The 12,510-nt window shown below is 47.4% G+C and overlaps 1 protein-coding gene across 2 annotated transcripts in view; it reads right to left on the bottom strand.

Annotated features, from left to right (window-relative positions):
• The window catches only part of LOC112570005, a 54,552-nt gene that overhangs the window by 21,768 nt on the left and 20,274 nt on the right, over positions 1-12,510 (bottom strand). The window contains exon 1 of one of the 2 annotated variants that reach the window (XM_025248157.1): positions 8,550-8,573. The exons of the other annotated variant lie outside the window; for it this stretch is intronic. The gene's annotated coding sequence lies outside the window, so the exon portion shown is untranslated. Of the gene's footprint in view, positions 1-8,549; positions 8,574-12,510 lie in introns of those variants that run through there. 2 annotated transcript variants of the gene reach the window in all.

Genomic DNA, 12,510 nt, shown 5'->3' with positions numbered 1-12,510 from the left:
TGCATGGCCACAAACCTCTCCCCCCCAACAAAAAAAAAGCCAACTAGGTGTTATTTTTAAAGAAAAGATCCCCTCCACCCCTTCCCTCAATCTCTTTCTCTCAGCTTCTATTGATATCTCCTCTTCCGTGCCCGCAAGCAATGTCTTCCACACTGAAACTAACTGAACTTCACAAGGCGAGAGGGGCAACTATTATGACACTTCCCATTTATTAGTGAAAATACCGCTTTCAGCGATAACAGCTGCAGGTGTTAGCCATCCGTAGCTCGGTGAGCGACCGCAGTCTCTTTGATTTCCCACCGGAGCTCGTTTTTTTTTTTTGGTTGTTGAGTCACAAAGAAAATATAAATAGCGGCGGTGCAACCTCTCAGCCCTTGCTCGCCAGATAAGGGGCTAAGGACCGTCGTCAGAGAGTGAGTCTTGCTCACTGGCGAACGTCAGCACGCGCACACACATTGACGAGAAGGACTGTGTGTGGGGTGAGTGTGTGGGTGGGTGGGAAGCTAGACGGGTGGAGGTTAGGGTGTGGGTGGAGAGGGGTTATATTAGAAAGGTAGATGTAGAGGTAGATGCTGCGTGCATCACCATGCTCTGGCTGCTTCCTGTCCTCGTCAACCGTGTGACCGACCCGGCTGGTGACGTGCAGTGACGTTACACCTGATCTCGAGGGAATCCGCTTGACAGACGCGTGCGCACAATAAACACGTCACTCATATCATAGGCACACGACTCATGCATCCAGTCCCCTCTCCCCCCCACACAACCTTCCTACATGTACACACACACACGTGGATCCTGTCACGACTTCACACTCTTACACTACTTCTCCACCAGCCAAGCCCTCTCAAGGAGACGTTCCTCATTTCGCACCTGACAAACACAGGTAATATTGTCACATGACAAACCCATATCACGAAATACACGGATTTAAACAGGGTGGGCAGTGACTACCCCTCCCTCCCGTGCGGTGACTAGTCAAGGTGGGGAGCAGTGGAGGGGAGCTGAGTGGTACGGTAGTGTTCGTGTGGCTGACTGTCACACAGGTGACCCTCCCGGCGCCCTCTCCTGCTCGAGCTTCGCTGATTAATTCCTGCTTGTCTCTACCTCACCGCCGCCCCAGGCCAGTTATCGCCTCTTTGTCGCCTGCGCGACGCCGCGAAGACCTTCCGGGGGGAAAGATAACTCATGCATAACGCCATCGCTAGTGTATGACATAAGGAAGTCTACACCAACATGGAGAAGAAAGGTAATCGTGGCACATCTCTTATCACCGGGGTTATCAGCTCGACACTCGTCTCTCATCATGTCCTCCCTGCCACGGGGACCATGATGACACAATGTTAAATCACAGGTTCACGTCTATTCCCCCATCCCCAACCTTTCCCATCCACTTCCCTTCTCCTCGGGACGCAAATAAACATAAAGCAATGTGTTATCGAAAGATGACGACGTCGACAACTTAGCTAACCGCTACACCGACACTACCTCCTCGGTTACCGAGCCCCAAGCTACCCCCGCGAGAAGACAATGTTTATGAGGCATGTCTGCAGCTCTCCCTCACGCTCCATTAGTCGTCTCGTCTTTCTTCTTCAAATAACAACTGGGTGGAGACTTGTATGGCAGGTAACAGAGCTCGGGTACCCGACTTACCCGGCCATAGCGACACGAGGGCCTGACCTACCCGGCTCCTCTCACCCTGCTCCAATGTTTCTCTGGTATTAGCACCAGTGTAATAAGTCATGGTGAAGTCATAACAAATAATTGTTCGTGCACGATACATCTTTCCTGAAAAAAAGTCTGACATTAAAAGTCACGAGCAGAAAATATTTTCCAGAGCATCTCACTTTCGGAAGCAAACTACATTTTCCATCTACTTTCATCGAGGCTTCCCTCGTTACCCCCACAAACACAAACAAACGTGAAGATGTCAGCTGAGAGACTCCGAGAACAAAAGTCCGCCATCAGATGGAGGGGAAGGGTGGCGGGGAGGCAGGGTGAAGGCTGGTGTCTGCAGACAATCTGGCATTAATAAACAGAACGCGCAGTTTATTCCGGTGCTACGCGCATCTGCCAAGACATAAAGAAGCGGATGTGACGTCACTGAGTTTTGTAATGGCACCGAGGCTGGTAAAATGTCGTGGACGTTGTTAATGCAGCCGAGGGTCATGACCTGCCTGTGATTGAAAGCACGGAACCAGGCGAACCTCCTTTCATAATGGTCGTGCCGTGCTCGTGTTCTTCTATCCCAATAAAGAGCCTCGTCTTCATAGAAATAGGTCAGCGAACAGTCTCGTTCGTTGAAACCTACAATAGTTCTATTCTCCTAACAAGTATGTGAGAATAAAGACTCGATACTGTAGTTTAAAACAAGTAACTATGATTTATTGCAAAGTGCAAACCTTAGGATCACTCCTCCCTCTAATTGTCGCCACTTAACGGAAACATTTCTCTCCCCTGTTAGTGGACACCCATGTGGATCTGGATATACAGCAGGCATGCCAGACTCGTGAGCTCATAAAATACTGCATTCTTGTGGTGGATGGGGTCATCGTTAGCAGCTGAGGACCGGGGAAAGTAACATCGTCTGCGAGAAGCTGATCTCGGGCAAGCCTCGAAGGTCGCGCGCCATTCAGAGCTGACGCCCGAGGTAGGCTCTCAAGGCTGCGTGCTCTGCACGAGTTCATTTTTGCAGACATGTGTCTGCCTTTCACATTCTGTGGCCTGCTTCCTAGGAAAAACACACTAAGCCGGAAGAACAAATCCGTCCACAGAGTTCGTTTGAAATTCGGCATCAGGAAAACAAAGTCTGAGTTGCCAGAAACAAACATTTCTTTCAAGTCTTCTAGCAGCACGAGAGGATGTCTACATCACGTGACCCTGGGTTATGGTCCTCCCCGATCCTGTCTCATCAGTCATCATGCATTCTAGGAAGGTGGACGGGGTGAGGGGTCAGCGTGGACTCCTCGATCGTCACCCATCACATCCGATGCACGATCTTGATGACTCAGGTCACGCCACACACTCGCCACGTTCGTCGTCGTTTGTCACGTTCTGTGGCTGACCAATCAAATCTCTCGCTAAGTACATATTTACTTTCGTCTCAGTCTGCTTTGTATCAACCTTTGTTGCAACGAGATGCGTATTAGCAACAACACAAGGGCACAGCGCAAACGAACGTCAGGTCAAGCGTTTGCTGACCTGGGTTATGGGGGGTATGGGGTGCGGGGTGCAGGGGTGGGTTTCGGGATGTGGTAGCGGGTGTGAAGGTGGGTTTGGGGGTGTGTGAGGTGTGGGTACCGGGGTGTAGGGGTGTGTGGACTGGCAGCCCGGTGCTACTGTACCGTCTCCACGTGTCTGTCTTGTCCCCGGACGCCCGGTGTAGAAGGTAGCAGTGACGCTGTACTGCGTGTCGGCCTCACGGCAGTTGGGTCACGCCATTAGTCGCAGGTGCGAGGCCAGGACACCAGGTAAGCCCGAGATTAGCATAACCTCCACCGAGAGCCTGTAGGAGGACTGCGCACTCACCCGACACCTGACAACGGAGAAGCCGCCGGGGCAACAACCTACTAACTGATGGACAAAGGAATCCATCCCCACTACAACCACCACCACCGCCCTCGCCATGCAACACCTGGACTACGTCACGCACGAAATGACGTGAAACACAACATACGCGCGCGCACTCACATCGACAAGGGCGTGACCGAGAAGTAAACAAACACAATGGCTGACACGGAGGGCGATGTGGGGTGGGGAGGCTACAGCGTATAACACTGACCTTTCTTGACCGCCTTCTGCGTCGTCAGCAGCAGCGCCTTTATCAGCGAGAAATAAAACGATAACTGAAAGGTCACTTTGGTTGAAGCCGACCATTGCTGGAAATCATCAACCTCGTGAGACTGGTTCACAGGCTACCCACCACCACCACACACACACAGGGGAAAGGAAGGAAGGGAGGAGAGACAGAAGGGCTTAGCACGCGGCACGTTGCTGGAAGTTGCGGGTGCATACATGACACACAGCATGGACGTGGGTGGAGGCTGTCGGGAGCAAAGAATTACCGTAGAATAAAATGCAGGGAGTGAACTCTAATGTTACACCTAAGGGACGCTCACAATCGCAAAAAGACCCATGGTGCCCTCCGTACTTCCTGTCAGAGAATAGAAAGTTTCTCCGAGCTTTTTGATTGGCTAGAATTTCATTGCCTTATTGGTAGTGGGAAGAACAATTTCGCGGAACAACACTGTCAAATAAACAGTAACTTGTCTATCATAGTAGACAGACTGACAGACAGCTGTAGCATGTTTATCAAGGGTCGTGTGTCAAGGGTCATGTGTTTAGGGACAACGACTCCTAGAGAAGAGTGTCAAAGGACTGGAGTATCGCGACTGTATGAGCAAAGGTTCCTTCAAGACAAGCCATCAAGGTAAGCCCGTGGTCTTAACCTCCATTTCATCTTGCAGCCAGAGCTGACCTGCCATTGTTTACACGGCAGTCTGGCTGTAAACAACAAGTAGGCCGGGGCCACTCATGTATCACCGAAGGCATTTTGTTACGGACAATCTGGCGAGGGCCCACCTGACACTCGAGGGTCCGAATGTAAGACAAATTTAACTTTGGCTGAATCGAATTACCTCCACATTAATATCCACGAGTTCATGACAAGAAAGACAGGTGAGGTGACAGAGAGGTGACCTGTGACAACCCGAATGCTTTACGATTGTCAGTCGCAAACCCAATATACACTAAGTTTGACCTGTGTATGGAGTCCTCCCCGGGTCACGGATTGGGACTCCAGACTACGGATGTACTCCGGACAACAAATATGTCAGTTGATGTCCGTCAAACGAGAAATGTTCGTTTAGGTTAGGGTTAGCTGAACCCCAGAGGTAAGATACAACAACCTTCAGACAATAAGTTTTCCAACATTTTTTTTAAATCCGGAGGAGATGTCACTGGCGGTTAAACAACAAGATTGTTTACGAGTCCACTAGTCGTTTAAAAACAATTTTTTTCGAGGCTTTTCTAGCGGTAATGGAACAGGTCAGTAAGCCATGGAAACCCTGGTCCAGCAGACGACAGGCAAAATGTTAGCCAGATACTCGAGCAATTAGCTAAACTGTTCCCCCACAATCACCTCACAACACGATAAACGCCGACAAGGTGGCTGCAACATTGTGCACGTGTGGCAAGTGCAGTGGGGGGCCGACACCAGCACCTGTGAGTGGTCCCAGCGCCAACGATTTCTTTCTTCTGCCTCGTGGCACACGCAGGTGGGGCTAGGGCGAGGGGAGGGCACGGGGAGGCACAGCTAGAAGTGTGTCAGCGGCACAAAGGTTGCTCGACACTTGTGGGTTATCGCATCATCGGTCATGAAATTCATTTGCAAGGCTGTCTCTTTCGATAGGACTTCTCTCTCTCTCCCTCCCCAACCCCGACCCTCTTTACCCGCAGGCTGCAAGTAATTACTGCCAATCCCTTGCAGCAAGACGACTACGCATGCGTGCCCCTTAAAGTCGATAAGCTATCAAACAGGCGGACAGACCCGCATACAGGAGCCGCCAATAAAACGGGATCCTCCGGACCGCACACCCGTTACTGACGGGCCTCCTCCGCCTCGTTACAGCAGGCGCCTCGAGAGTTAACCCTCCTTGTAAACCCGCCGGGTATCGGCAACAGGACCTTGTTCTGCATCCTTCACCATCCCCCGTGCACCCGACCCCAGGCCAGATAAGCCAAGCAGGGGGTCGAGTCCAGGCCTGGCGTGTGCCTGCTACCCTCCCTGTTGTTACTTCTTGTCTGGCTGACAGATGACAAGATGGGTCACGACAGACCATCCTTGCCCATCCTTTTTTCTTTCATTTATTGCGTGCGTTCATGTGTGTCTGTGCACGAACTGATATCCCTAGACAACTGGCAGATTATTTTTTTTTCTAGTTAACTTCTAAAACGAGGCATTAGACGACATAGCTTCCGGTTTATTCACAGTCTTTGTTACGGCTCGCCGAGACTAACAGCGAATCACTTCGCAAGAGGCCAAGAATGAGTCTCGGCATACAGAATCATTTTTAATCAAGGTTTGATGAAGCAGGTTTGATGAAGTGAGACGACAAAACTTCCAGCTTTGCTATCTGCCACAAAGACAGAACACAAACTCACGGTCGTCTGGCCTGATGATTCGCCATCAACAAGTCTGTAACGGGTTTCAGTTTGAAAAGTAGATCGACCTGAAGTTAGGAGCTTGGCTGTCGAAAGATAAATGGTCCGTGAGCACGCGCTCACAAATGGCAAAGGTGAGTACAAGGGGTGGCGGGGTGCGGTCCTCAGGGCGGATGCTAGCCGGGTGGATGATCACATACCAGTTTCCTCAGTCCTTCACCGAACCGTTTGTTACAACGCTTTGACCAGACAGCATCCGGGTCTTAGGCAGCTTAGGACTTCTTAGACTTGACATCGCAGTTAATAGGATTGTGGCTTGGGTGACAGCAAAGCCCACAGTCGGGCTGCAAGTTCTTGTCATTTTGTGAGGAGCATCTTCCGGGTAATGACGAGTGCCGACATCGGGCGTAAACATCAATAAGCCCTCCCCTCAACCCCCACTTCTGTGTGTGTGTGATTTATTGCTGGCTAACGCAAGGTTGTGAGTCTCCAGCCCCACAAAACAACCTGTATGTGTGTGTGTTGATGTAAAGGTTCACACACACACACGTTACTCTAAAACCACCATACTCGTCTATCCAACTGATTTCCGTTTCTTGTCCTTGTCCACGTAATATACAAAACAGCGAATACACTCGTGAAAAGGATTAGAAACCAATCGAAATTACATGAGTGTAAACAATCTGTAAACACACACACACCTCCTAGGGGTATGATTTTGTGCACCACAGGGAGCTAACGGCACATCGGTCTCGCTATGCAACTGCTCCCCCGGCGCCCACTGAATGCCTCCCTCCTTCGCATCAAGACCGAGAACTCAACAACCTCATCTTCGCTCGGCTGAACATCAACAACAAGTAGTTTCTTCTCTTGCTGTAGTAGAAACAAACTGCTCTGTCGACAATATATGATACAGACATCTACAGACTACAGTTATAAACATTAAATTTTACCCTTCTTTATTCCTCCCTTCATATCCACCCGCCAGCGCACCCACACAAAGCTTCATAGGATTCTACGAATGCGAAGGACGTATACACGATATATATATATACAGGGCTTCTGCTAAGGCTAAATTCTTTGGGGTCTCAGGGACCCCGTCTTCAGATTTTTAAGGGGTCCCTGTTCTTCGCCCAAATTTGAATGGGACCCCATTGACGAAAATTGAAGGGATCCTCCGAACTTTTAATGCGTATTGTACGCAATTTTTTGCGTAAGCAGAAGCCCTGATATACACATGTATATAATGATGGATAATCTCGTTTACAACTTCTATACGACTATTACAATCTAGTTCACGGTATACCGAAAGGTTTCGTGCATTTACTCTTTCTTATATATAGATAAACGCGCGCACAAACATATATATATATACCCGCTTATTCATACATATGGTAACCCAATCTCTCACTCACATACACACGTGTCTACACACGCGCGTGCACACACACAAACACAAATAAAGGGGAAGGTGGACACAGCACTGGATGCTATGTCGCTGTTGACACTGTACTGTGGATGTCCTTCAGCACGGCCATGCGCTGCCCCTGTGTGTGACTTGGCCTGTGTCCCTGTCCGGACTGCTTACCTCAGGGCCAGGGGAGATTACCTGGCTGTCCCTGGCTGTGGCGGACAACTCCAGCCTGACCCTTCAACCGCACTGGAGGGAAAATAAAAAAAAAAACCCAACAAACTATCCACGGTGAGTGCGAGACGGAGGCCAGTCGCGACAGGGTGCGTGACCACTACGTCACAGCCTCGCCAGCATCGATTGCCGGCCTTCGCTTCAATTGCTTCTAGAGTTACCTCCCATCGAATTGGCTTGAGTAATGGGAAATGAAGCTCCCATCGGGAACATACTGACTGGATGGACAGGAGTCTGTCGGGACAGGGACTGACAGGGCACCGGAAGTTTGCCCGCAAAATGAGTCGAACTCCCAGTATCAGCATTGCTAACCCGGGTAGCTAACGTACACTGCTTGTCTACCCGCCTACTGTAAAAACACAAACATAATCCAATGTGGCACTTTATGTTTGGGCTCACAACATTTAATGACCGACAACTTGCCTTGTTTACTAGCTCTCAGCCCACCTTTTCTCCATTTATTTTTCTCACTTTTTTATTTTTACTGTTTTTATTTTCTTCTGTAACCTGCAAGAACATAGCTTCCGCATAATAACTCGCTTTTATGTTGTGGTGTTGTTGTTGTTACCTTGTTGATCCTGATGTAAAATGTTTTTCGTGTATGTGTGAGTGCACGTATATCCCGTTTTACCTGCTTATGAGGTGCTGGGTCGATGGTGCTGACATAAACACGACATAACCAAGAACAATAACCCCGATCCAATCAAGAACATTAAGCATGATGTCACCAAGAAAAAGTGTTTACCTTGTCAGTTTTAATGTACATACGTCCCGCGAAGAATTTCCATTACGGAATATTAAGCTGAAGCAGTTAATAATTCACCCATTTGCTGGCTGGCTTGTGTAGACAGTCGATTCCTGTATTTCCCACAGCTCCCTGCGCGCCAGGTACTGGCAGCCGCCATTGTCTGTCGGCGTCTGACGCGCGTACACGTGGCGCCACCTGACGTCCCGTTGGTACAATAATTGCGAGTCTGACCACAATACAGCTTGTATTATATTGTCAGCTGTGAATATTAACTTTGCCTGCTATCAAAGATTAAAGCTTGTCAAAGGTAAGAATATTGACCGACAATAACATCTGCTCCATCTTTTCTATTTATAGATGTACAAAAATAATATTTGATTGATACAGCAAGTGTGTGTATGTGTGTGACAGATTGGTGGGTTTGACTAAGATGACATCCTCGCAGTAACCCACTCGCAGCTCTGATCCGGGCATCTTAGCCTCACGTCAGTCCCACGTAGGCAGGCGAATGGCTGGCCAAACGTTGTCTGATGCGATGTGAACCTCGACCCCCAGATGCTGGCGGATGAGTAACAAATCCTCATCGCTCTTTCAAAAAGCAGACGACAGGAGTGTGCAAAGCATGGCGGCTTTCTGGCGAGGCGTGATTGCGTCAACACGCGCTTCATTTGCGCTGTTCCACGTGCCGGACTCATCACGTGGCTAAGTTACGTGATAATCACGTCAGGAGGCTGCGCTGCGTTGACGTGCTTTTTAAATTAGGCATCCGAGGATTTAGGAACCAAGGAGAAAAAAAACCAAAAAACCCCAAACCAAACCCGGAAGAAGCTAAATTAATCGGAAAAATAATTAGCAAGAAAAAAAGCTTGCTAAAATTAAAATGTCATTACTGATTACAACCTGTTGCCTTTTGCGGACACACACAGGAACTGCTGAGCTCGCTAGTGCAGCGGGACAGAAGAACAGAAACCGATCACACATGGCTAGTGGTGCCGGAGAAAGGTTTTCATCACGGTCGGTTTAACGGTTTCATCCTTGTTCATTGATTCAAACGTCTATAAGTTTCAGAGAGCTAACAGATACTAGCCGTGGAATCGCCCTACCTTCAAGACAAAAAAAACAAAAACCAAAAAAAAAAAAAAACAGAACAAAACAAAAAACCACCACCAAACAACACAAAAAAACAAAAAACAAAACACAAAAAAAACAACAAAACAAACAACACAACCAAACAAAAACAAACAAAACAAAAACAACAAAAACAAACAAACAACAACAACCAAAACAAAACAAACAACAAAACCCCAAACAAACAAACCCAACACACAAACAAACAAACAAAACAAACAAAAACAACAAAAAAAACAAACAAACAAACAAACAAAACAAACACCAACAACAACAAAACAAAACAAAAACAAAACAAAAAAAAACAAAAAAAAAAAAAGAAAAAGAAAAGAGGAAACAACAACAGGCGCGATGTATCAATACTAAGATATCGTGCCACTTGATAGTCTTGAGACTAACCCTATTTCTTCGTCTTATCAACATTTTAAAGCATGTCACGCTCAGCACACCATCACACAGACTCACACATGGCGAGCACATAAGTATAACAGCTGTTGTGGGTTATCTCTGACCTCTAAATAAATCCACAAACTCTTGGCTGTGGAGTTCGGGTCTGAGCAAATATTAAAGACCCACCTGTATCGATCACCTTTGTGTGTGACATCACGTGTGACGTGCACAATCAGGTGCTAGATTCCCGTTATTCGTTTAGAAAGAAGGGAAAGAAGTAGACTGAAAGGGTGAAAGAAGGAAGTTGTCTGTCAGCACTCTGACAATCAGGGTGGGGTCAAGAGGGTAAATTACCCGTTACACCACCTACCCTGTACTTCCCGTTAACCGAGGGTTACGAAAGTGCTCGTACTTATCTCCGATCTCCCCATCACTCACATTTAATCACCATAGTAAGTTCGGTAACCTCGTCGTGGAGGCAAGTTTCTCTGGCATCCTGAGATGTGGAGTCCTGACATGCAGTGGTTTACCGACCTGCCGCTGTTCGATTTTAACGGCTCCTGGTGCTCCTCCTCCCATCCTGGGCCAAAGTCCTTGTTTCAGCCATTCTCCCACTCCCCCTAGCAACCAGATCCCAAGTGTAGTTCTGGATGGACTATTATTCCACAACATCGATGTGTCCTTTGCTGCACCTTGTGCACTGGACGACTTCAGTCAGTGTGATGATTGTGTCTGCACACGACACTAACTGATTGTTACACAGGAACAAAGCACGCGCCGGTACAAGGTGGACAACAGACGACCTCCACCTCCAGGTGTCACGACACACGACGGGGGAAAGCTCGTCAACACTCGGTGTGAACCTCCCAGCAGGATGTAGCCATGAAAGTCTCAATGGATTTGTTGTTTCTTTGTTCTTGCTTAACGCCGTGTCAGCAGCAAAGCCCATGTCACAGATAAGGAAGTAGGTTAGAAAAGATCACAGGAGAAACACTTGTGGAAATGGTAAATGAATATTAGAGCTTGAAAATCATTGAAAGACATTTTCATTCAATTTTCCCTCCCCCTACCTCAGTGCAATCGCTCGTCGAACTTTGTCCAGGCAGCTGTTAATAACTTTGAGTTTTGTAGACAGGTCATCTTGAACAAAATTAAGTAAGTCGTATTTATGGCAAAAATCCAGTTTGATAAAGCTTGTTATGGCCGTTATTATGTGAAGATGTAGTTCATATTTGTATAGACCGGGTGAAAAGAAGGAAACTTCTGTGACTGAGGGTGGGACGAGGATTATTATTGTTTCATGCCGAGGAAGGAACAAGGACTACATCACACAAAGCAGGTGCCACACGCAGTTCTGTCTAGTGAGAACAAACAATGGAGAGGGGTAAGGAATCACCCAGGGTGTTTTACAGGTTACAAGGCTTTGTAAAGGTCACAGGCAGGTCAGAGGTGACCCTGGGATCCCTATTTACACACCTGCTCTGTCTCTAATAACAAATCTTTATTTACAAGAGTAATACAATAATGAAAGTTATGCATTTTCACATCTAACCCTCGATATAAGTACACGGAGTGAGCAATAACAGAAGCAAACAATACTGTTTAGGATTGTGGTCTGTTATAACGACTGTAATATATATATAAAACAGATACGAATTAAACAGTAAACAACAACAAATAACACAAAATAAGTTATATAAAAAGAGAGAGAGAGAGAAAGGACGAAAAAAAAACCACCAACCTTGCTACAAGGTGTGTTCCGCAAACACTGGCTTCCAGCAAAGAGAAAGAACATAAGCTGTGATTACAAGGCTACCAAACAAGCTCGTAACTTAGTAGGCGGGCGAGAGTCTGTTCATGATTCCAGAATACCCTCCCTGGTAGGCGGGTGTGAAAGCTATCTGCGGCATGTGCACCCTGATTCATAAGCAGAACTCTTAAACACACGAGTGAACCGACACACACGCACCGACACACGTGCACCGACACACAAGCCACACAAACATGAATACCAGGCTCCTATATCGATGTCACTGTATGTGTGTGTGTGACTGTGATACTAGAGAAGGAGGTTTATCAGGCTTTTATAAGCACTAATTATACCATTTTCATACATATATACTGCATCAATATACATATGATGTCCAGAAGCTGGAGACCTGCACTCAATGCCATGAACTCCAGTACTGCAGACAAGATGCGAAAGGAAGAGTTATTTTTAGAATTATTTGTTCCTTTGCCTTCATAATGCTTGTTCATCAAATTCTCGCTAGTAAGCAGGTTTTACCTGCAACTCGTTGTCGCCCTTGTTTGTAGGTGTCACCGCCAGGTAGGACCTTGTCTTGAGCATGGATGTCGACAGTGTTCGCATTGGTAAGTAATAAACCGCTAGAATCAACGAGTTTTGTATCGAATGTCTGGCATCTGGAGTTGACCTGCA

The sequence above is a fragment of the Pomacea canaliculata genome, linkage group LG8, assembly GCF_003073045.1.
Source record: "Pomacea canaliculata isolate SZHN2017 linkage group LG8, ASM307304v1, whole genome shotgun sequence".
Taxonomy (NCBI): domain Eukaryota; kingdom Metazoa; phylum Mollusca; class Gastropoda; order Architaenioglossa; family Ampullariidae; genus Pomacea; species Pomacea canaliculata.
This window is presented reverse-complemented; position numbering and strand designations above follow the sequence as displayed.